This window comes from Pseudopipra pipra, chromosome 19, assembly GCF_036250125.1.
Source record: "Pseudopipra pipra isolate bDixPip1 chromosome 19, bDixPip1.hap1, whole genome shotgun sequence".
In the NCBI taxonomy this organism is placed as follows: Eukaryota; Metazoa; Chordata; class Aves; order Passeriformes; family Pipridae; genus Pseudopipra; species Pseudopipra pipra.
In genome coordinates this window covers 3,457,858-3,483,339 of record NC_087567.1, presented here as the reverse complement: position 1 = coordinate 3,483,339, position 25,482 = coordinate 3,457,858, and the positions used below count along the sequence as shown (strand labels likewise).

At 46.0% G+C, this 25,482-nt stretch overlaps 1 protein-coding gene and 1 long non-coding RNA gene across 6 annotated transcripts in view; both read left to right on the top strand.

The window, feature by feature from the left end:
• Nucleotides 1-25,482, top strand: part of TBCD (tubulin folding cofactor D) — a 579,906-nt gene that overhangs the window by 464,441 nt on the left and 89,983 nt on the right. The gene's annotated exons all lie outside the window — the stretch shown is intronic.
• LOC135424471 (uncharacterized) overlaps nucleotides 19,977-25,482 on the top strand; it is a 69,359-nt gene continuing 63,853 nt past the window's right edge. The window contains exons 1-2 of the long non-coding RNA XR_010435238.1: nucleotides 19,977-20,461; nucleotides 23,326-24,830. This is a non-coding gene — a long non-coding RNA (uncharacterized LOC135424471). The remainder of the gene's footprint in view (nucleotides 20,462-23,325; nucleotides 24,831-25,482) is intronic.

The following is a 25,482-nucleotide window of genomic DNA, read 5'->3' as shown; positions in this document are numbered from 1 at the left end:
GATGGAAGGAAACAAATACACAAACATATATGTAAACTCTTCCAAAATGGCTTCATATTCTTGTTTACGAAAATATGTGATTGAGCTTGTTTTATGGGCTTGGCGAACTCCTGGTGGCATCTGGCTGAGCTAAATATTGTACTTAATAGCCCAAGACAGCAGTGACTGCAGAGCTGGCTGAGTTTCATGTGTGTTTACAAATGTGCTGTAGTAATTCCATGGAAATTAGCTTAGAGCCTTAACAACAAAACAGGGGATGGAGAAAAAAGAGAAATGTCTCTCAGCCTCTCCCCTTTTTGTCTGTGTTTCAGTCCACGTGTCTGCCTGCAGTCCTCATGCATGGCATTATCTCTGCTGCTCTGTCTGTTAGTATTGGTAGGGTTTGCACCCCAAAGCCTCCAACCTCCCAAAATGCCTTTTTTCCTATGTATGAGATATTAGCCAGAGGAGGCACTGGCAAGAGGTGTAACCTGGATTCTTCTAAGTTCGTCTGAAACATGAGGGTTTTGCCCTATTTTGTGACATTACGACCTATGAAGTCACATAATAGCAACACTGAAAAATATTTAGAGGACAGAATTTGCCAGTTTGCCAAATAGTCTGTTTAGTGAGGATGTTTTTGATTTCAGAGGGTTGAAGGAACCTCTTTGTCAGTCCCTGGCATAGAGTCTGTGTCTCCAGCCTCCAGCTGACCATGTTTTCCCTTCTATGGTTTTCTGCAAGGAGCAAAAGGTTGTTCTGAGGATGTCTGGAAATGCTCTGTGTGGGATGCAGAGGATGTGCCAGTGTCACCAGCTGATCCCAGACTCTACCTGGCATTGTCCTCAAGCAACAGGCTGTGCCTCTGGTGACACTGGGCAGTAGGGACAGTGGCAGCTGGGCCAGTGCTCTCTGTCCAGGGATGTGGGATGGTCTTGGCTGCCACAGACCTATAACACACGTAGAGAAGCACAGATCCTATTCAGTCATGGGCTGGCAGCTGTCCCAGATTCCAGTGAGCCCAAAGCTGGGGAGGAGTCGTCAGAGGGGGTATTGAGGTGTGCAACCACACCCCACGTGCAATTAAATGCACCTGGCCCAGATCATCAGTTCATGCAAATGGGCAAAGCTCCATACCAATCTTCTGAGCCTTTGCATCTGCAGATGATGTATTATTGAATTATGCTTGATTAGCTGTTTTTCTGTTACTTAACAGAAAGCAAATCTCAGCATAAATGAGATTAGTATGTGCCCTCCATGTACGCCAGCTCTTGCTCCCGAGAATTTAACATTCTTAATAGAATGATATTTTTTTTTAAAGGGAGAGGGGGGAAAAGAGTCTTTGAGGCTCCTGTTTCATTTGCCAGATTATCTGAACATTAAATTAAGCAAGTATGGAAATTCAAAATGTGGCTGTTCTGCAACATGTGCTGACACTGGCATAACAATATCAGTAATCCCCCTTGACAGCCATTACAGCTTAATGCTCAAAGAAAATGAACTACTTATTTTCTTTACCCCACATACACAGTGTTTCAAAATCTTTGCCTGTCTTCCAGCCAAGATGACTCTTTGAATTAATCTCCTCCAGGTACCAGCTGTGTTTGTCTCATCCTGCTGAGCAGCACCGATTGCTTTGAGGCTGTGTCACCTTGACAGCTCAGAAAATCCCCAGCTGCTCTTGAGGACTTCACTGCGCTGGGATTTTCCCATGTGATCGAGGTCCTCAGACATCCTGAACTTTGGGTGGTGCCAGGGGCATCCCTCACATCTTGTAGGGTCTTGCCCTGTTGTCTTTTTGTTGTGCCTTGTCTCAGTGCAGCTGAAGGAGATGTGGAATCCATGGTCATGAAGCTCCTGGGTGTATTCAGGTGTGGATGAGTTCCCCTTCTGACTATTTTAAAGATGTGCCCTTCAGAAAACACCAGAATTAGGCCTTTGAATGATGCTAATCTGCAGCTTGACAGTGAGAGCATCGAGCTGAGCCCAGCTTTGAAAGTGTTGTTGAGGAAAAAAACAAGTTATGCTCATTGGAGTGAGTTATGTTGAGGAAAAGACAAGTTATGCTTATTGGAGGTGGCAACTGAGCCTGTTGCTTGTGCTGAGATTTGTATCCCTGTCCTTCTTTTCTTTAATAAGAACAACTTCAAGCATCGACTTGTCCTCGGTGCCCTTGGGAATGATCCAGAGGACTTGCTTAGGAGGTCTCTTTTGGGACTGTAAGGACAGTTTAGCTGTTTCTTTGCCAAGTCTCTGGATCTCAGCAGGTCTTTGGTCCATCAGAATAGCTTGGGAAAGCCTGGGAACTTCTGTCAGGAACTGAACAGGCCACAGGGAGCTCACTGGAGAGGAACAAGTGGTCATGGATGCAGGGACTTTCAGAGGTGCTTTTGTGAAAGGAAGTGCTTAAATTCCACCACAGCCCAATGTTTGGTACCAAAAGAGCTTTTTAGTGGTGGGTTATCTTTGAGGGAGTCATGTCAGCTTTAATGGGCCTGATCTCAGCCAGTGTAAACTAATTTCCCTCCTTTGAATAAACCAGAGCCCTGGTGATGTGCACGAGGACTTACCTCTCCATCATCAGGTGCCTTTTACAGCTAATTCATAATGAGAAGAGAATTTCCACTGTCAGATCATTGTACCACTGAGCAAAATTGGAGCAGCTGCCTTGTAAAATGTGGAATGGCATCAATATACCGTGCTGTGTTTCAGAGCATGTGACTGAGAAGGTGATTGCACTCGTTAATAATGAGCCACTAAATTGGATGCAATTGCAATAGCTCATCATTGGTATAGAAATATTATGCTTTATAGGTACATTACTGGGCTGTATTTTATAAGGCTGTTAAGCTTATGCACTTTCCCTTGCAGTAAATGTCAGCAAGGTTACAATAAAATTTAATACAATATTATTAAAGCTGAAGTGCATCAGTGTGGAATGATCATGTATGCACACTAAAAAAAAAAATCTTTATTATTGCTTCCTTAACCTTCTTAAGGAGCTGCTTGTTTTAAAATACAGCGATGAAAAGGATCAAAGCTTGGAGGTCTCTCCCTCCACCCAAAGGTTCATTGGAGTTTTCGGCCTGGACGGGAATTTCGCGACGCGTTAGTTCGAGTAAATTAAACATTGAGATTTCAGCCCTGCCAGGAAAATTTCAATACAGCTGCAGATTATAATACAGGTGGTGAGGTCTCCTCACGTTCACCTTAGCTTTCATGGGGTGGAACTGATTGGCAGATTGGTGGCCTCCAAAGGAGCCCTCGCTGGGCACATCTCGGAGGGGTGGAACACCTAACGAGCCTCCGGGCTCTGCATTACCATGACAATGCCAGTGGCCTCCCCCTTGTGAAGAAATCAATAGGCTGTGGGGCTCCCAAAACAATTTCCCTGACCTCCCAAGGTTGCCAAAAGCAAGGTCAAGCAGCAAAGATCAAAGGCCCCGTGGAAAGAGGCGTCCCCTCCCTGACCTGCTGGCTTGGGAGAGGGCTCAGTCCTACCTTGAATTATTTTCTTAATTTAGGAAAAGCGGTGTTATTTGCACACACTCTAGCCAGAGGAAATTAATCCCAGTGAAGTCTAAGGCATTGTCTCCTGTTTGATTAGATTTCAAGTACCATTTTAGAGTGGTTTGTGATTTTCATGAGTGAAACAGCATCCAGGACTGAACAGCAGCCCAGAGACACGGTTCTTACGGGGTTTTGTGTAGAGGAGGAGTGTTAGAGCTCAGCTGTGCACCTTTGAGAAATTATCAATGATTAGAGCTATTCTTGGTGTTTGCAAAGATAATCCTTAAGTATTTGGAAAGAGCAAAATAGACCTTGACTACATAAATTTTACAGTCAGCTCCTTCAGACTTGCCTGGTATGAGTAGCTGATGTAAAGAAACATGTTTCAGGTACAGTCTCTTATCTCAATAATCTTTAGCTTCCCACGAGAGCTCCAGAAATCACCCCCTGCTTGAGATACACCAGCTCTGGGCCCGGCTCAGTCAGTCTGAGGTGTGTGTTTGGGGTGTGTGTGTGTTCTAATTAGACCCTCTCAGCCTTGCAAATTGCTTCTTGTTTTCCTTTGTCACGAGAAGGATTTGGATTCTTGTCAAAATATTTTGGTGCTTGAGAGCTCCCAAAGAGGGTGGGTTTTAGGCAAGTGGGTACTTGATGCTTCCTACAAAGCTGGTGCTGTCAGGGTTCTGGAAGGTGCAGAGATCTGGGAATGCTGTAGGGATCCATGGGCCCCTTTTCCTTTCCAAGCAGCAACTCCCAAAAGTGGCAGTTGCCTCAGATGGATTAGGTTCCTCTGTCTGCCACTTCGGCTCCTGACCGTGGTTTTAAATCACGGTTTTAAGAGCTCGTGTCAGAGATTTCATCTCTGGGAATTTATGAGGAGCTGCTGCCCCTTGTGCAGGAGTGGTTTTGTGAGAGCCCCACTCAGGTCACCGTCCCCTGAGTGGCCCTGCAGGGTCTGCTCTGTCCCCATGGCCAGGGATGATGTGGGAGGAGAGCAGAGAGTGCTGAACTGGGAAAAAAGCAGGGATGGACTCAAAGGAAGGTGAAAAGACCTGTGATGGTGCTGCAAAGCCAGCGGGCAGGGGAAGGGGTGGGAGGAAAAGCAGGTGGCATTGGTTTGCAGTGGTGCCACGTGTCACTCCATCTGTGCTCAGGTGTGTGCACAGACTGGTCCTGCACCTCAGGTGGGTCTGCACACACACACAGACATACAGACACACATGGGCACGTAAATCTTGCTCCCTCCAGCAGTCCCACTTCAGATGAAGACTTGTCCTGGCTTTTCCTTTCCAGTTTTTGGAGTGCAAAGCTCCTGGGGGATGATGGGTGTGTTGTTGCTCCCTGCATGTAGAGGACCTGTTCTTCTCATGGGGTAGAGACTCTTGAAGCTTTCTTTGAAAGCCAGCCCAGGTTTGGGCATCCCACACAGTGCAGTCAGTTCTACAGCTGGTGGTCACCTGGTGTGTGTGGCATCAGTGAGAGGCAGTGGTGGGAGGGTAGGAGAGGCACAGGGAAGGGTCACTCATATGAAATTAAATATTTTGGTTCTCCCCCCTTCTTTCTTGCAAAGCTATGGGAAGGAAAGGGTTATGATGGGCCTCTGAAAAGGGTTAAAGAACAAATTCGTATGAGATCAAGCTCCGAAGTCTTGCTCTAAGTGGATACAAAGCATATTGCAACCTTTCCTCTTCTCTCCTTGCTCCCCTTTTATCTCTACTCTCCTCCCTACCTCTCCCAGCCCCTACTGTCTTTTTTCCTGGCTGTCTCTTCATTGCACTGTGGTGCCTGAGCAAAGCACAGTCCTTTTCTCCACGTATGGGTGACACTGTGGCAGTGGCCTTTAGCTGCCACCCTGAGCTCCCCCCAGCTCCTGTGGACATCCCACCTCGCAATGCTGTGCCCTCCAGCTCCTCACTGCTCCTTTTCTTCCACGCTGATCCTCCACTTTCCCTCCCGTAATTACTTTCTTGAGGTTTATTTTCATCTCGGTGCCTGATGTGACCAAAGTACATAAGTCTGTATCTATTGATTTCTGACAGCAGACTCTGCTTGTTCTCCACTAATATTTCTAACATCAGCATTCATCTTCCTTTCAATCTAAAAGATATGTCAGAACCACATCACTAAGGCTTCAGTTTTTTCTCCCTGTCAGCAGCATTCTTTCCCCATGATTCATATCCATAAATTGCTGGGGGAAAAATTAAACTTTTCATCAAATCCTTAAATATTTTGAGATTCCACAGTTCTTTCACATTTTCAGGAGGGAGGCCAGAGCCAAGGAAGCTGTTCCTAATGATCTCTGGGTTTTTTGGGAACTGCCTCTTTGGTCTGGTGTCTGTGGCCTGATATAATCAAGAGTCATCAGTTCCTTTAATACATTGACAGCTTGCATCCACATGCACACACACTTGTTTTCACCATGCTTTCACCATGCCCATCGATAGCCTTATTTATTTTTGGACACTAACTCTGGTATTTCTGGGGGTTGTAGCAATGAGCTATGGCTGTCATTGTCGTGTATGATGTAGGTTAATAAGTGTCTGTCAGGGCAATTCCCAGCTGCTTCCACTTTAGCCAGGGTTGCTGTTGGAGAAATTTGCTGTACATGCTGCAGAGGCTCAGTGGCAGGACACGAGTGTTGCTTCTACCCACTGCAAACCCACTTGTTCACTGCTGCTCATGGGGCCAGGTTCTGTTTACAACAAGAAAATCACAGTGGATTTGGTGAGAGGCTCTGGAGTTCCTTTATCTGATGGCACAGAGGGATGTACTGGATATTTTGAGCAGCCTGTGAAAAACACAACCAATGGCTGCTGCAACTCTGTTTTGTCAGTGACGTGAAGGATGGTTTTAATTTCCCCATAGGTGCCTTTTCCATCTCAGGAACCAGCTGATGGTGGCATTAGTTCTGCTTCTATCATTTACTTCACGTGTCTTGAATTATGCTTGACCATCAGGGGGTGCTGGGATAGTTACAATCCTTCACGTGCCTCTCCTGTTGAACAGATTCCTTTTGTGGGACTGGCTGGCTGTTTCCCGGGCATCAATATATCTTCCCAAATTTTTCACCTGAGAGCAATGCCATACTGACACACACAGTGTCCTTCATCCAGCTGAAGTGTCTGTCTCAGACACCTTTGAGTTGGGATTTCTGGATGCACCTGTTACTTCAGGGGTGTTTCAGGTGGTGTTTGATTCCAGCACCCTCAGCAAAATCTGTCTTTTTGTCGATATTTTACTACTTTCAGTTGAAGGGGAATATTTGCAGAACGAATCTGAGAGCTGTGAAAAACCACCTGGTAAAACAGAAGGAGTGGAAGCAGTAGGAAACCTCTCCCTCTGTCTCTCATTGCTAAATGCCACAGCACAGATAAAAATGACCCACACCAAAGCACTTTGCAGTGGGCTTTTAGGCCTGAAGATTCAACAATTTGTAGTGGTGGACAGGTTCTTCCTGATAAGAAGAGTCAAATTGAATTTGTGAAGGTTCTGGACTGAATTTTGGGGCAATTATAGGGGTTGATGGGAAAGGAACAAGCCATTTCAAAAGGCCATTTTGCTGGAGCTGGCATTTGGAAGGTAAAGATGAAGGGACATTTGCTGTTGTGTCCAGGCCATTGGAGAAGCATAAGACAGATACATGTGGCCTACACAGTAATGGAAGAATTGGGTTCAATTTGTAGTGAAAGGAGTTGGATGTTTGGGGTGAGAGAAAACTTCATTTATCATCTGCAGACTGACATCAGAGATCACTTGGGGAGAATCCAGCCCGTGGGAGAATGAGCACAATCTGCCTTGGAGAGACTCCAGTCCCTGTGGTCATCATGAAGGTTTTGTGCCCCTCTGACAGCAGCTGGTGGTCAACAAGTCCTTTGGTGACATGAAGAAGCATTTGTTAATGAATTTGTCCAGCAGTTTTTCCGAGGGGAAATTAATATTGGAGCTGGAGGGATAAGCTCTCTTAAAGAGGTAATGGCAAACAATAATCTATTTGATAAAATGATAGGCATGGGTTTTGTTGGTTTTCTTGGCTGCTGTGTCCACATGCTTGCTCTGAACACCCGGGTCTGTAGCATGTGAAGGACTGAGCCAACTGAGCTGGCTGTGCTCTGCACAGAGAGTGTTTGGTGGCCACAGGATTTCCAAAGTGCAGGTTGTGGTTGTCATGATTTCAGCCCTAAAATGAGCAGCTTGGAAGGTAAGGGCCACTGCCCAAGGCTTGTGCTTGAGCCAGCAGCTCTCAGTATGCTGCCCAGAGCTGGATGTGCTCACGATTGCACTCCAAAATGAAAGTGTTCTTTGATTTCATGTAGTCCTTTGTCAGCTCTAAGTTGCTCTAGGACTGGAATGGTTGTCGAAGGAGCCAGGAGTGAATAAGGAGTGCCAGGAAGGGACAGGACACAGAAGTGAGGGCTCAAAGGCAGGTGGAAGGTGCTGTGGGGCAGGTTCTCTGTGCCACTTGCTGTGTTTCCCTCCAGAGAGGCTGTGCTCCCTCAGCAGCTACTTCTGAGACCTCTCAGGGTGGTGGTGGGCTCAGGGTCCCTGTCCCACTCCTGTCACCATGTGAGCACTAACCCCTGCCACAGCTGGGAGAGGGAGAGCTTCCAAACAAGCCACAGATGTTTCCTGTTGCCCCTGCTAATGCCTGAAAAGAGATTCCAACCTGTGCCCACGAGAAGGTTGAGGTGATGCTCAGTGTGAGTGGGTCAGAGGGCAGGGAGCCTGTGTGGGTACGTGGCATGACTGCAGTCTTTTGGGAGCCACAGAGAGATGTTTGTTGAGGAAGGTTTCTCCAGAGGGAGCTTGGGGCTGTCCATTCCCCTGCTTTTGCTCTCCATGAGTTGTGAGGAGACAAGGGCAGATTTCCTGGCCTGGGGGATCAGATTTGTGGGCAAGTGCTGCCTGGAGTGTGTGCCCCTCTTGTCTGCTCCCTGCCCTCCACCCAGCTCCTGCCCTGCACACGTACAAGATATAACACCACACATCCATCCCCTCTATTCCAGCACATCCATGAAGCCTCTGTCTCTGTTTTTAACTTAAAAAGAGATGATTTTATATCAGATCTGTGTCGAGCTGAGGCTTTGGCTCTCTGCTTTATCCACGCCTGTGATGGATTCCCGAGCCGTGGTGGTACAGGGAGCCCGATGCTGTGTCGCATTGCAGCTCCAGGCTCTTTGCAGGGTCTCCAGAAGGACACTGAGAAATCACCAATCACTCCCCAAACCCCGCACAGGCGTCTGCAGGGACTGTCCCCCTCCCCGAGGGCGCTCGTTGCCGCGGAGAGGAAATTGTTCCCCTTTATTCCCGGGATATGACTGCAGGGTAAATAAAAAGTGAGAGCAAGTTTTAAGTGCTTACACCAGGAGGGTCAGGGGGGTCACCTGCATTTGTGAAACGTCCAGTGCCTCCCGTCCCCGGCGCTGCCGACAGATGGAAATCATTTCACTCGGGGGGTGTGAGCGGGGTCAGCGGGGGAGAGAGGCAGAGCCCGTAAGGAACAGCTCATTAATACCCCGGGGCCAAAGAACCACCTTTCTGAGCTGTTTTCTTTGTGCTGGCACAAAACACAAAGGCGAGCAGGCGGGCCCTGGGGCTGGGGGAGTTTAAATCAATATGACAAATCCATAATTACACGGCGACTTGTGCAGGGAGAACATCCTGGGCTTGTAAGGGAAAACAAACGCCAGCGTGAAGATCCAGTGTTTTATATAAAATCCAGGTATATACACTCAATATATAGAAAGGCAAGTTTGTCTTATTTTGGGCATTGTGTACACGAGTGTTTTTCTCATGTCTCTGATCTTTCTGCCTTATTCATAAATCATAACAGGGGATGCAATAAAAGGAATTAGGTGATCATTAAAGTACTATGCACTGGATATATTTTTCCTTTCCTGTTTCAGTCTGAGAGCTCATTAAAAGCTCACTTGCCTCTTGAAGTATCTTGACATCGAAGATGGTGATGAATAGAGCTGCAATGAGTTGTTAATAATTTGAAATACATTGTCAGAATCGCACGGTGATGCTGCAGGAGATTGTTACAGAGGAGTTATTTGTGTTTGTTTTATTTGGTTACCCTCTTAATCGACCCAGATTAGAAACAGCCTTAAGCTGAGCAACTATTTATTTTCTTTCTTGAAAGACATTTTAATTAAAAATGAACTATTAAAAAAAGAAGTCTATGCAGGGAAAGATTACTGGAATACCAACACCCGTGTTCACCAATCCATGCTTAGTTCCAACCCCTTGCTGGAGTCTCCTTTGCTTCCCAGGTGTAAGTGCTTTGCTGGCCAGGAATCAGTTCCTAAAGCACTGAAACTTCAGCATATGCTCAAGTGCTTTGCTGAGTCTGTCCCTCCACAGTTGGAGCCTTTGGTTTTCCCTTGGAATGGGGGGACAACAGGCTGGACACTCTCACTCTGCACTGCTCTGCTGACAAATCCTGTGTCACGGTTGGATCTTATTGTGGGGAGCATCTTGTTTGCTCTCTGTGCAAACATCTCTGCTAAAGCTGATGAAGGAGCACCTTGTGCTGCTGGGAGGGGATTTTCCTCCATCCTGATGAGGGGAGTTCAGCCCATCACAGAGGCATTTCCAGAGGGGCCTCTACAACCAAAGGATCCCTGTGGATGGGCTTTGTCTTCCCCATTTGAACCACCTGAGATTCATCCTGATAGAGATGTTTGATATATTTGGGAGGATTGGTCCTGGGGAGAGGCTGTTTTCTTCAGGGAGCACAGAGGCACATGGACAATTGCATTCCCTGCATGGGAATGCTCTCCATGTGATTCAACCTCATGCACCCCAAAGGAGATTTGGGACTTTGTCCCTTAAAGTTAGGCTGTGAGAGAGTTCCAAGCCATTAAACTCTGTAGTGTGCAGGTTTCTAAAGGACTAAACTGTGTTTGGTGATGGGAAGTGTGTGTCTAAATCCCCCCTGCTCTGATCTGCAAAGGTAATGGGTGCTTTGAGTGGCATTTCCAAAGTGCAGGGGTGGCCACCCACCTTCAAGCTGTGCTGCCCTTAAAGTGCTTTTCTTTCTCTCCCACCCAGCTTTGCCTCCTGCAGCAGGGAGGCAGTGCCTGCCTCCCCAAAGCACATTACTCATGCCAGGCCAGCTCTTCATTTTCCTCCATCCACTGATGCTCTCAGATAGAGCATCCTGTAAATCATATTTAAAAATACATTAGTGTAATGTTACTGGAGTTGATATTAAGTGAGCTTTGGGGACCCTGCTGGCTCCAAATTCCCCTGTCTCAGACTAATTTACAGTATATTTCACCAGGACAGGCATTTCCATACCCAAGGACCCACCCCAATCCTTTTCTCTCTCTCTTTCTCTTTTTTGTTCCATTATTCAGCTGTTTTTAGCAGATGATTGATGTTTTCTGATGTCAATGCGAGATTGCTCTTCTGTTTTCCCACCTACCACTGTAAAAAGAGAGGGACAGAATAAAGGGATATGCATTACATGGGGCAGGCAAAGGCACCAGCTGATCCCAGCCTTTGGCAGGATGTGCTGCTCAGGCCAGGGACACAAAGCCTTTGGCAGGTGGAGTGTTGGATGTGAAGGCTCCAAGCTTTTGTTTTCCATGTGGGATGAAACGCTGCATTAGCAGGAGCTGCTCCCCTCCTCTGTTCCCAGCACTGGGAGGGGGTCAGGGGCAGCTGAGGGGCTCCAGGCTGCCCAGAGCAGCAGGGACTTTGTTGGGCAGCTTCTACAACCACGAGAAAGCTGACGAGTGTTTATTGAAGAAGAAAGTTAAAGCAATTTAGCAGGGGAGAAAAAGTTTCTCCCTTTGCCGTGGGCTTGGGGGATGTGAAGAGTCCCACAGTCTGGGTGAAAGCTTAGGGAAAGTATTGTAGAATCATAGAGTAGTTTGGCTTGGAAGGGACCTTAAAGAGCATCTAATTCCAATTCCTTGCAGTGAGCAGGGACATCCTCAGCTAGACCTGGTTGCTCAGTCCCCTCCAACCTGGTCTTGAATGTTCCCAGGACAGCCACAGCCTCTCTGGGCAACACGTGCCACTAACACAATAACAACACTTTGAATTTATATAAAACTTTGATGGAATAGTTTCAAAGCCCCTTGCAGATAATACAGACCTGAGCCTTGCAATTCTCCTGGGAGACAGGCTGGAAATTTGTCAGGACACAGTGCTGCCAAGAGCACTCTGCAGCAGGAAGGGAATGAGGCTTCTTCCATGCTTTGTCTCTGGCAAGGGTGTGAGCAGTTCAGTTTTTAAATGAATGATAGTTTTTAAAGTTTTTAAGTGGCTGATAATCATCTTTCCAAACACTGGTTGATCCATCAGGTGCTTGGACTGTGAATGTGAGCAGTGCAATCCAAACAAGCCTGTCCTTCAGAAGAGATCCCTTTAAAGCAAAGAAGATTTTGGGAGATGTTCCTGAGGGAAGCCTTGTGTTTGTAAAACGTATTTGTGAGTACTTGCCTTACTGAGTGCACAGATTTAGGGCATAACAGTGGTTCATGTCTTTTATCCCTTTATCCCTCCTGATTATTAGGTATTTTTTAAGGTAAGTATTTTTCTAATACAGGTGAAAATCACGGAGAATTGAGCTGCTGGATTTCTTCACCACTGAACCTTTGGGGGAAAGGATAAGCTGAGCATACCTTGTGTCCTGCTGGTTTTTGAATGAGGAGAGAGTGCAGCAGAGAAGTCCTGTGAGCTGTGGTCCTGGTGCTCTGCAGCCTCTTTGGGCAGGGATGTGTCTCCAAGTGAAATAACAGCTCGTTCCACGTCTGGGCAGTCAGACCTTCGCAGAGCCCCCTCACACCCCTCGTCCTGACCTCACCTTGCTTTTCCTGCTTTGTTGAATTTGAAGCTGCTCCAAAATATGTCAAGGAATCGTAACACTAGTGCTGTTTCTAATCTGGTTCACAGGGCTGGCAGTAGGAGCCTGGACATGCAAGGAGGCTCCCTGGAGAAGGAAAGCTGATAACAGCAAAGCTCACTCCTGGAAGCCGGGCGGACCCAAAGGCCTCTGCTTTTGCTTGGTCTCTGCTGAAGGTGATTGACTTTGAGTGAGCAATTGCTGCAGACTCTGCAACTTGATCCTGGAGTTTATGTTCTGTGTAAGTAACCTTGAGATAGGGATAACTCATAACCTTTACCTGACCCTGGCTGCGCATCTCAAGTGAACAGGAGCTCTTTGTTCGAGGCTTTTGGAGCCATGGGAGGTATATTTAGCTTGTAGCCATGAACTGACACTGAACATATGTGCCCAGAAAGCTGCTCCTTCATTTCATCTATGAGTAAGTATTGATTAATGGAAGTCTAAGTTAGTACATGTAAAACTGTTCTGTGGAATTGGTACCAAGCCGCCAGTAGGTTGAGTCTTTTTTAACAAAATGAAACACTTGTTTTGAGGGAAGAAGGACTTGGGATATTGATAGTTGAGTAATGTAGTGAAGAAAATCAAAGTCCACATGCTGAAGTCCTTGATGGGTCTTACTCACTGTGGATGGTAAGGACACCCAGCCCATGGAATACTGCAGGATAGCTTTGCTCCAAACCTAGAGCTTCTGGAACACTGTGGGAATTCTGCCTAGATTGTGGCAAACCTTCAGTTGAACCCAGGCTGGCTCTGATCAAGCATTCAGATTAAACATTCTTCTCTCAACGTAATAGTTCTTTTTGAATCTGCTGTGTCTGTGATTCAGCACTCACACCTCTCTGCTGGGCAGAAAATGAATGGTGTCAAAAAATTCATGACCTCACAGGTTTTGTTCCCCAGGAGGAAGCCACAGCCTTTACAAACCTGGCTTTTAAGCCTTTTTTTCCCCTCTTTTTAAGAGAATTTGGGGTGATGGCCACTGCAAAACCTGCAGTGCTGCTGCTGTACCAGCAAAACATCCAGCAGTGAGGTGGATGTCCCCTGTGGCCTCTGGGGATGGCACAGAAATGGTGTCTCTTGGAAGTCAGCTGGACCCCAGAGGCAGCAGGGTGGGAGGAGCAGCTCTGCAGGGCTGGGGGGGCTGGAGGTGAAAGTGCAGCTCTGCCTTTTGCACCAAGGGTTTTCCTTTTCCAGCGAGATGTTTGCACAGAAAATGAGCTCCTGTTGAGGCTCCCGGGGCAGATTTGTGTTACGTGCTGCAGTGCCAGACGTGTGTGAGTGACCCCAGGGGCTGTGTCCCTGCTCACCTGCTCGGAGCTGCACAGACCCACAGCCTGGAGCTGGGTGGGAAGGTGTTCAGGGGGACACAGGATGGCTTTGTGTGGATGTACATGTGTCCATTGGACTGTCCACACATCACCCCACCCCCCTGCTCCAAACCAGCTGACTGGGAAAGAAACCAATAGTGATAATCCACATATCAATCCCACATATCAATAAACTGTAGAATGTCACCTTTCTGGTGACATTTCATGTTGCAATCAGCTCAGGTCGCAGAGCACTCATTGGTTTTAGTCTCTGAGCTCACAGCCTAAGACCTGGTATTGTGCAAGTTGAGTAAAATTGGATTATTGAGGGTTTGTCTGCACCATTTCCACATGCTGATACTTTCAATCCTTTGCATCAGCCAAAAGAATAGAAAAAGGGTGAAGGAAAACAATTTACATGAGCAAATACTAGAACTCTATCCTATCCTGGCCTATTATTTTAAAATGTCTCTGGGGAATACAATGTTTTCTGTAAAAGGCAGGCTGCCTGGCTTCCTAAACCCTGCTAAATTACCACCTCACCACAGCTTCCAGCAGCTGCCCTAGTTCCCCAATTCATTTTTAGCATTTGAGAATTTGAAAACAAAGCTCCCAGTGGGTCCCACGCCATGGGGAGGGGGCAACTTCTGCCTCCTGAAAGCTGCTGTGAGCCAGCCTTGCCAGGGAACAATGGGATCAGAGAACAGGGGGATTTGTTAAATCAACTTGAACTCATGGAACTTGTGTTTATGTGCATTTGCTTCTAGTGGAAAACGGTGGTGACACTACTGGAAGAAAAACTAGTTTTAAAAACAATTTAATCTATCCACATAGGACCAGTACAGGGAGAGGGGACTGATGCAGAAAAAGGGAAGTGGTCCTACAATTCTTCCAGCAATATTCTGCATTTCCCTCAGCAGAACTGAGGGGGGGTTTGGGACACAAGCTTGGCCTTATCTACAAGTGGAATCATAATGACAGGCAAGCATCAGGAGACTTGAAAGTGAGGTTTGTTGGTTTAATACATAGTAGGCCTGGCTCATGTCTTCATTCTGGCTGAAAGACAGAAGAGGTGAATGAGATGTGTGAATGTCTTCATCTACTTTTCAGCAACCTCCAAAAATTAGGCCTTAAAAGAAATACATCTTGTCTGCAGGGCAGTATGAATTCATTTGGGAAGTTTAGGATCACTGGCAAGTTTTAGCTCCAGTGTTTGCCTCTAACACTGCTTCCATGCTGCTGCTCATAGGAGTTTACCTTTATTTTTTGGAAGTTGCCATTTTGCTGCTCCTTATAACTCTGCTTTTACCTATGTATTGTTTGTGGATGTTACTCACCTGCCCATCTGCTGTCTCAGGGAGCCTTCAACCCTAACAGCTGCTAATGTTGTTGGTTGCCTTTCATGAAATGTAGAAGTTCATCAGATTCAATACGGAGATGAACTTGTAAAGAAAAACAAGACTGATTATCCAAGAGGTGGGTGAACTTGGCCTCTTTAGCATTTTAAAGTGTGAGTTCAACCTTCATTTAAAAGCCAGTGCTGTGCACAGGCTGTATTTGAGTTCCTGTGCTTCTTCCTGGCTCGCTTATCACCAGCAGCATAATTAGTTTGAGAAGCTTAAACATTCCCTGTATGATCACTTGTCTGTAGTCTTTGTATTTGCTCTATCAGATTTAGCAGTAACAACATAGTTTTCCACCAAATCAGTGCTGTTGGAACAACACATCCTTTCCTAACGGGAAGCTCCAGTGGCTGGCTGTGAGCAGTAATTGACTGCACTGGGGCTTTGATGCTCATAAGTATTTAGTCCCTCACGCTGTGCTCCTTGAATCAATAGCCTCCTTTGGTCTGTAAACCTAATAGAACTGCTTAGAGGATAAAATTTTGCTTGTGTTTCATCCACTTAGCTCATTTCACTCTTTTGATAGATTTGCTCCATCAGGAGAGCTGCTGAAAATGATCCCGCGCTCGTCACATGCCGGCGACAATGAACATCATCAGATTTTCCCACACGTACTCCAGGACACAGATAACTTGCATCCTTTGAAAAGGATTGGGGTGGATATGTCCTCTGCATAAATCAGAGTTGGGTGGAAATCAGCAGCTGCTGCTGGGGAAGTAGAAGCAGGGCAGGGAAGGCTGGAGACAGGAAAGCTGCTGGGTAAATTATTGCCTGCACAGAACCTGCACTGCCATCAGACAGAGGGCTTGAAGAGACAGGACAGCCTGTCAGCCCTGGGCAGGACACCAGGTGATTCTCAGGTAGCAGGTATGTTGTAGCATAGCCCAAAAGCTCCATGAGGGATTGAAAGCATCCAGCTTGAGGAGCAGAGGCAATGGCCACGTGCAAGGTGCTGTAGGAACAGGGCAGAGGTGAGGATGGAGAAAGCTGAATGTGGAGGAAATGGGAAAAACAGCAGGGTTTAGGCCTTGGCTCCTTGATTCTGCTGCTGTGGATGTTGGATACCTCGCTGCAAGTGTGGCTATTCGGGCACGAAGAGGTTAAGCTGTCTCCGCTCCTTTGTTTTGCCCTGCCTCTCCCTTCAGAAGAAGATTTGCCTATAAAGTTATTTTTAGATGCCTTGTGAGCAAGTTTTGTGGGAAGACAGGCAGCCAGCAGCCCCCGGCGAGCTGCTAAGCCCACCCCTCTCAGCTTACAGCATGTAATTAGCAGATAATCATGCCAAAATCACAGACTCCAACAGGCTAATTTTATCGCCTGTGCTGACATCGGGTAAGCTTGTCGAGAGTAACTTGTGGGTTGTTGGCTAAATGTGTTTCCTAACTTGTTTATGAGCTCGTGTTCCCACTTTTGCCGTGTGAAGATCAAATGCAGGTTTGTTGTTTAGCAGCTGCCGGTGTTTTGGTTGGGTCTGATAACACGGGATGTTTCCTGGCGTTAAAATTGCGTTTTATGGAGAGGTGGTGGGTGCTAAAGGTGTTTCCAACATCTCTGTCGTGTTTTGCTGCAGGGTTGGTGTGGAGGGTGTTGGAGCTTTGATTCAGCAATATATTCAAGCACGTGCTTTGAGGTGCACTTATTCTGCTAACCTGTAATTATACATCTATAAATGTATATATAAAAAACTGTAGGTGCCTGCTGGGATTGAGCTGTAATTTCCTATGATCTAAATGGAAATTAAGCATGTATTTTTAAGCTGCGTTTATACTTAGGAGTTTTGCTAATTTAGGGCCTTAGCAACTCCTGCCATTTTCTTTAGCAGAGAAAAATATGAAGTGTCAGATGGTTGGGCTGAACAGCCTTCAGGACCTGCATACCTCTCTTACTGATATGATAAAATAAAGATACTTCTTAATAGAAAACACAGCCCACAGTCATCCATCTGGGTACAATAAATCTGAGACAGGTAGATAGAATAAAAACTATCACTATTTCCTCCTGATAGTAGAAAGATTAAGTTGGCCAAGGTTACAGGGTCAAAAATAGGCTCAGTAACAGGAATCTTGGGGAAAGATGATCTGAAGAATGTGGGAAATGAGCCCGACCTCCTGCTGCCTGATTTCTTGCCCATGAGCTTGGAAAATCTGACTCTGGGAGAAGTACCAGTGTGCAGCAGGCAAAGGTGGGGTCAGCCAGGGAAGGGAGGCATTTGGGTTCCCTTGGTTCACAGAACTGCCTTTTTCAGGGAGGGTTTCCCTGCTGTGGACAGCTGAAGGTTTGGGATCAATCCTGTGGTGGCCAGAGGAAAGGTGGGAGAACCTGTGAGGTCTTTTCCATTTACAGGTGTCTCTGGTTTTGCAGCAGGACTCTTAATGAATTATCATCCTCCAAAATGCCTCTCAGCTCCTGCCTGAGTCTCTTCCCTGCAGCAGTTTGGATCTGGCTTTATAGAAGCAGATGTCAGGTGTGGGAATCAGCCTCCCTCAGGTGAGCACTTAGTGTTTTATAGGAGAGAATAGACCTTTGTAACCTGTTTTCATTTTCAGACAAAAAGTGTCTGTAGCTGAACTGAACAGACCTGGAGGATTTGCTGCAATATTTATCCAAGTCCATCCAGCTGTAAGGTCTTGCATACAGTCTCACCTGAGAGTTCTGTGCTTTGTGATCATATCTTGTGCTTTCAGGCTAAATAAGAAAAGCAATGGGGAGAGTAATAGTTCAAGCTGAAGCAATAAACCCCCCTTTGCCGACAGGCCAGCAAATAAATATTTGTCTAGCGTATAAACTTGGTTCCTTTTTTCCCCTGATGATAATGGAAGCTGCTTGCATAGAGGAAATATCCCTTGTGCAAAAGAGCCAAAATCACTGAGCTCCGGGCGTGTTTGAGTTCCTCTGCCTGCCTGTCCCGTGGCAGATTAATTCAGTGGCAGAACGTGGCACCACTGCCTCGAGCAGGCAAGTGCCATTCTGCAGGAAGCACAGTTCATCCTAGCAGCTGCCTCGTGAGCTGCGTGTTGGAGCAGCAATGAAGCAACATCTCGCATGCAGGAGATGTGGCAGCAGCTCCAGGAGTGAGATTGCAAGTCTGGTTCCATCACAAGTCCCCGCTTTCCCAACCATCCATCCAAAGTTCACTTGGCACTGACTGCTCCATCCCTTCAGGCTCAGCCAGTCTGAATGCAGGAGGCCTGTCTAGCTCTCCTTCCACACTTGTTTGTGTTGACTAAAAGTTGTTTGTTGAACTTTAAAGAGAGAAAAAGTCCCATGAGTGAAAATATCACCATATCTGCATTTGGTGTGGGACAGTGGCCAAGGAGTCCTGTCCCATCACACTGAAGGAAATGGCACTTGCTACTTGTTTGAACACATAGACTATTTTTGCTTGTCAAGAACTTGATGTTCCCCATGGGAGAGGAAGGAGGGAGGTGGGAGGAGGAAAACCCTGTAACACTCTTGTTTGGGTCTTGTTTGGGTTAACTTCCAGAGCTATTTGGGATGAGGGAGCAACTTTTTACTTGGGCAGATAGTGATAAGACAAGGGGGGTGGTTTTAAACTAAAAGAGAGAGATTTAGATAAATGTTAGGAAGAAGTTCTTTACTCAGTGTGGTGAGGCCCTGGCATGGGTTTCCCAGAGAAGCTGTGGCTGCCCCATCCCTGGAAGTGTCCAAGGTTGGACGGGGCTTGGAGCAACCTGGGCTAGTGGAAGGTGTCCCTGCCCATGGCAGTGGGGTGGAATGAGATGATCTTTAAGATTCCTTCCAACCCAAACCATTCTGGGATTCTGTGTGTTCAGGTTCATTCCCAGAGCAGTCACAGCAGGGATGGTTGTTGCAGTTGCAGTTTCATTTTGCCTTTATCCTGTGCTGTCGCAGCCACGTGACAAGTCCTGCTCACAAATGCCTTGGTGGTCTGGGCTCCAGGACACCCTCAGCTCACAGGGTTCAACAAAGCCTTCACTGCCATCCTTAGAAACTGAATTCTTCCAGTAAAACATTTCAGTGGAGAAAAGGGTAAATTCTGACAAAACCAAGACTCATTGCAATTTTTATAATCAGATCTATTTATTTCCCAGCTCTCTCAAGAATCACTAATTATTAAAAATTAATTGCATTCACTGTTTTGACTTGGCTTCCAAGTCAGCTCTGAAGGCAGACAGAAAAGTTACTGCTGGTAGTTCAGATCCTGCCAAAAATCTCATGAGAATCGGCTACTGAGGTTTCTGTGTTTAAGCACTGACAGATGGAAATGGTATCTGATGCTTTAGCATTCTTTAATTGAGTTCTCAAAGGCATGACAAGGTCCAATGGCTGGAAACCGAAGCCAGAAAACTTCAAATTGGAAATAAGGTACAAATTTTTAACACTGAGAGTAATTAAACTCTGGAACAGTTTACCAGGGTATGTGATGGATTCTCCATGGTTTGATCTGTTCAAATCAAGAATGCGTGTCTTCCTCAGAAATGCTCCATAGCTCAAACAGAAGTGAAAGGGCTCCACATAGATTTTTTTTTAAATGCAGTTGCAGGACCTGGATGGTGCAGGAGGTCAGGCTATCGTATCTGAAGAGATAAGAATCTGTGAATCTGAACCCAAACACAGTATCTTGATTCCAAGCCCTGCATTTAAACTTCATTTGAACCTGAATTCCCCCTCCTTCATTCTGTCTGCTCAGAGAAGCAGGAGGGATTTTCTAAGGCAGTAATTTGGAGAGTTTAATGCAGTCTTTACATCTATGGGGATTTTGGCAGAGATGCTGAAGAGCTTGAACCTTCCCTTTGGCCTCTCCAGCACAGTTCTTTGTCACCCCAGATCACAGGTAGTTGTTAAAGAAGTCCCAGTTTTATGTATTTAACCAGAGCTGGCCCCCTGGTCAGAAGAGCTGCTGAGCAGTTGCACCTCGGGGAGCCAGGTATTCTCTCCCCATTTCCCTGTGGTTCCAGGAACACCTTTCTCCCCTGCTTGTAATTATAGGGATTTTGCTCATCCTTAGAGTTGAATTTATCTCAGTGCCATGCAGCTCTTGAGCTCTCTGGAGTTAATTAGTGGCACCATGGAAGCTGAATCATGAAGTGCATCATTAAGAGCGGAGCACAGGTTAGGAAAAAAGTCAGGCCAGCAGCGTTTCAGGCACCTCCTTTTTCCTGAGGTTCCACAGGCTGTTTCCCCAGTTTCACTTTTTAATGGCACTTTGTAATGACTGGTGTCTCAGCCACAGGGACTGGATGCAGTTGCCAAGAAAAACTGGCAAAACAGGAGGTGGAAGAGGTCCATTAATTGGCTCCAAGTACCAGTTTCTCTGGAGGGGCTTTTCTTACCGGAGAGAAACTGTTCAGCACTGCAGGAGCAGCTCATACCTGCAGAGCAAATGGCTTTCCTGAGTCTGAAGACATCTACAGACCACGGTAATAATACAGCAGAAATATCAGAGTTTGATTTTAAGGGACACCTGAGAATGCAGAGGAATTGCTCTTTATTAAAAAGGCCAGAGCAGAGTCTCTCTTGGTGCGTATCGAATACAGGAATACAGGAATATGGATTCTTTCACAAGGATCCTTTGCTGGAGAGGGGAGCAGGGGGGTGGGTGGAGAAGAGGAGGAGACAGGGAAGGAATTTAACCCTTAAGGACCTGCTTTGACAACCTTGCTTTGCAAAGAAGTCTGTTGTGGGAGCATCTCCTCCCCTGTGAGTGTTTTGCTCTGTCCATAGAGAGCAGCTGGCATGAGTTTGTGGGAGAGCTGGTTGTGTGTCTCCTGTTTCACTGTGTTAGAGCAGATCCACCTGTGTATCCTGGGTTTGAGGAAGAAGGCAAAGTGAAGTCTTTGCATGACCTCTCTAGGCTCAGTCATACAAACCCAAGCAGCCTGTTTTGTTGTGTATCACCTGCTTAGTGCAGTGCTCAGCAGCACCCTTAGCTTTGGGGGAGCATCTGGCAGAAGATTAACAAAACATTTGGGTTTGCTTCATGAAGATCATGGAATTGTTTAGGCTGGAAAAGACTTTTAAGATCATCGAGTCCAACTGTGGGTCAATGGATCCTCATTTTTTGTTGTTGGACGGTACCACTGTAGGACAAGAATTTGGGGGTTGGTTAAATTAGTGTCTTCTGTGCCATGAGCAGGACAGAAGAGACAGCAGAGCAGCAGGAGTGGGATAACCTGCCCCAGACAGTTTTCTCCTGACCTCTCTGGCTGGGAGCTGGCTCAGCCCCCACGTGTGATGCTGGAAGACACACACTGAGTGCAGACATGCAGTTATGGTGGACCTTTGAACATTGTGGGTCTCTCCAGGGCTGTTCACTGACTCTTGGCATTCTTAACTGCCTTTATTCTCAAAGAGGCCTTTGCTGCTTCCCTGCAGCCCAACACACTCTGTACTGAGCTCTCAGAGTCATTGTGGACTTTGGTATTTGTGTGTGGGGAACCTCCAGACCTGGGTTTGGGGGGGCTTTGGAGCATTCCCCTGCTGCCTGCCTGTGAAGTGTTTGCTGCCTGGAATGATTGTTCTGGGAATGGCTCTGCCTGCTCTCTGTGCTGCTGTTCTGAAGCCTTGGACCAGCTCCATGGCACATGTTTTTGGTCCTTTGTTTTTCTGGGGATGAGTTGGATGGACAAAGAGCACAGCACAATGATGATGGAATGAGTTGTGTGTTATTATCCAGAACTGGTGCAGCCACAGGTCCAAGGGTAGCTGCAAAGAGCTGAAGGCAGCAGTGGGGTTTTTTCAATTCTAAAAGATGCCTTGAGGTCCTTGGGCAAAATCTTACCCCAGTGTCCTGCTGCTACTGATGCAGAGGCACCCAGTGTGTGCCACAGCCACCACGAGTGGCCAGTCTGGAACATCCTCATGGCTTATTCCACCTTCAGTTGGGCCTCTGCTTATTGTCCTGTCCCTGCCAGGTTGTCACCTCCTCTGTGCCCAGGAGAGTGGCCAGCTGAAGCAGCACATGGTCTTAAACCCCATCTGGGACAACTTGCCACTCCTTTGGTGTTTTTAGGCAATGTCTGTGTCACAGACAGTGGTGACTCCAGCGTGGGAGAGGATTGCTGGGACTGCCTGATCCAGCAGCAGCAGAAGGTTCCACTTGTGTTGCCTGCTGCAGCTTTTACTGCTCTGAATCTCTGACCTTCTGCACACAGAAGATAAAACTTTTATTTCCCCTTTTGGCCCCAGTATCTTAATTTTCCTTCAATCTGTGCATGACATCCCTTATCAATTTTGTGGAATTCCTTACTGCTGACTCACATTCATTGCCATTACTATTTTCTGTTTTCCAGGGAGAAGAATTTCCCATTTATTTACTACTTTATGAATTGGCTTTTGCTTGTCCTCCAAGCCAGAGCAGCTTTTAGCCAGCTCAGCCTTTTTGCTTTTCCATGGGCTTGTGGTTCCCCTGCACAGGGAGGAAAATGGTCTTGAACAGTTCCCAATTATCATTCACAGATTCCTGCTCAAATTCTTTCTTCCAATTGTTTTGCTTTGTAATTATTTTCAGCTTTGTTAAGCTGGCATTGGAAATCATCAAGTAGATACATTACTCGTTTGGACTTTATTCTATTTGCACATAACAAATGTAATCAAATCAGTCTCTTGTACCTAAGCTGCTCCTATATTTTTACATTCTGTCATCAGTTCCCCTTGATCTGTAAAAATGAGGTCTAATATAGAATTTCTTCTATGTTAGATGCGATTGTTTTTGTGTCTGGATATTTTCAAGTGTAATTTTAGGAATTCCGAGCACATTTTTAGTATTTGCAGCACAAGGCTCCAACATATGGCTTTCAAAATGAAATCCCCATAGAAATGCAGCTCTCTTTCTTGAGTGATATAATTATGTTTACAATAGCTCAGTGCTACATGAAAATGATAGTGTTGTTAGTAATATTGAACAGAATTTTGAAGAGTTCAATAAATATTTCTGCTTCTTGCAGGGGAAAAAGGGAGATTGCGTGATCATGTCCTTTAACAATAAAACACCTCTTATATTGAATGAATATTGTATAGCAGCTCTTAATTAGAGATAATAAATACCAGCAAGTTACAGCTATGTGGAAGAATTTTAGCTTTGTGCCATTATTTTTTAAGGGATAAACAAGGTGGCTCACATAACTACGGATTTTTCTGCCTGACATTAATCCTAGACAAAATAATGGAATTGCTGATAGGGCATGTAATTAGTAAAGAATTAAAGGGATTAATGTAAGTAGTGTCAATCAACACAGGCTTATAGAATATGGGTCTTGTCTAATTAGATTTTTTTTTTTTCCAGGAAGATTACAAGTTGTGTTGATAAATGTAATAGTACTGATGTGATAAACTTCTGGAAAGCCTGAGGATCCTGGTCTGATCTCGTGGCTGACCCTGCTTTGAGGAGCAGGTTGGAGTAGGTGACCTCCAACCTGGAACACCTCGTGGTCCTGTGCAAGTATTGCCTTTGGCTGTGAATAACCTCTTACACAAGACTGGGGGGATAGAAAAGCAATTAGGCACCACTGCAAGGGATAAGAAACTGCTGCAGTCTCCAGTTTTAAATGGGAATTCATCAGTGAGCAGACATGCTTCTAATGGAGTCCTGGGGTTATCACAGATCTATCTTGTTGGAGAGGTCAAAACCTGGGGAAGAGAGAACTGAAATAAAAGATCACCAGTGCAGAACGATTCAGATCCCATTAGTAACCTGGATGAAAACAAGCAACCTGCTTTAATAGGATCCATGTAGAGCTGGGCCATGTCCTGGGAACTGCTGACAAGGAAAAAGATGTGTGGAGGTGTGGGGACCATCAGCCAAGCACAGACCCCTGTGTGGGAGTGTGACAGTGAAGGGAAATGTCAGATTTAAGTGTACAAAAAGAGGAATATTTGAGTCAGGGAGGAAGGTGTGCTCCTCTTGCAATTTCTAGTTGTGACTTTGGTAGTTCAAGGAAGATGTTGTCATCAACAATTGGAGAGAATTGAGAGAAAGGGCTTGTTAAATGATTGGAAAGCAAATCCACCCACTGGAGACAGTTTGCATTGTCTGTCAAAGAGGAAGGTGATGGGGAGGTTTGATCACTCTGATGGACAGGAACATGAATACAATAAAAAGGCTGACTTCAGTCCAGCAAACAAACACAATAAAACCCAGTGGAGAGATACTGAAAGTAGAGGAACTCAGACTGGACACAAACCACATTTCAGCAGTGAGAGCAATTAACCACTCACAACAGCACACTGAGAAATATGAAGCTTTCTGTTTCATTGGAAATTTTTACATGTTTTTCTTTTCCTAAAATATCTGCTCTAGTTCTAGAAGGAATCAGTTCTGGGAAGTCTTATGGCTTGGGTTATCCAGGAGGTCAGAAGGGAAAAATCACAGTGGTCTTGTCTGGTTTTGTCATCGATTAGTCCAAGAACCTCTGACACGGTATGTGCTCCCAGCTCAGCTGCCTGTGTGTCACAGTGTAATGCAAGGAAGGGCTTCTCAAAAATAGGCTGATCTAGGAGTCAATTAGGAGTTTTATTTATTTCTTACCAGCTTAGATGAGGATTTCAGGAAAAAACACGAACTAGGGACTGAATTTTCTGAAAAACTTATTAAAGCATAGCAGTTACAGATTAATTCACTCAGCTCCTTATTGATTCCTTCCCCTGCTTGGAGACCAGAGGCACATCCACGCAGACAAGTGGCTCCACAGGCTCCTGTCATGGCTGTGTCTCCTGGGATGAGGACATCATTTAGGGGATATCTCTGGACTGTTTGTACAGCCACTTAACTCAGTTTAGAAACATATGGAGGTAAATCAGCACAAATCCCACTACTGTGGACATTTAAAAATCAAGTTACGGGTCTTAAATGACTTCAGGCTTCATCCTGCTGTGGTCCTGCCTGTCTGCAGGGCACTGGGGGCAGGAGGGACTCCCACAGCACGTCCCACCCTGGAGCTCATGTCACTCTGTGCAGTCTGTCCCCTGTCACCCACACTGTCACCAGGAGGAGCTGATGCTTTCCACTGGCTAAGGACACGCCTGGGACTAGAGGGAATGTTCAGGAGGTGAATCAGGAGAGAGGAATCCCTCCTGAGACATGTTGAGCTGCTGAGCCAGCCTGTCCCCACTAATCCCCTTTCCCTTTCTGCCCCATGTGGCTGTTAATTCATGTCCTGGTTCAGCTTTGAAAGTCCCAAAACGTTTTTAAACTGCTCAATATTTTCAAGAATTCACCTAGACACTTGGAAACAGTAGGGAAAAAGAACAGGAGCATGTGAATGAATGTGATTAGCGGGTCATGGTCATTCCCAGATCTTTCTCTTAAATATAATTACTGCATTACAGCACATCCATGTTCCAGAACTTCTATAAACAAGGGTTGATGTATGTCTACTCGGGCTCTTTAAAGTCCAGATCTTGGAGAGGAAAAAAAAAAAAGTGGAATGGAGAAAAATAGCAA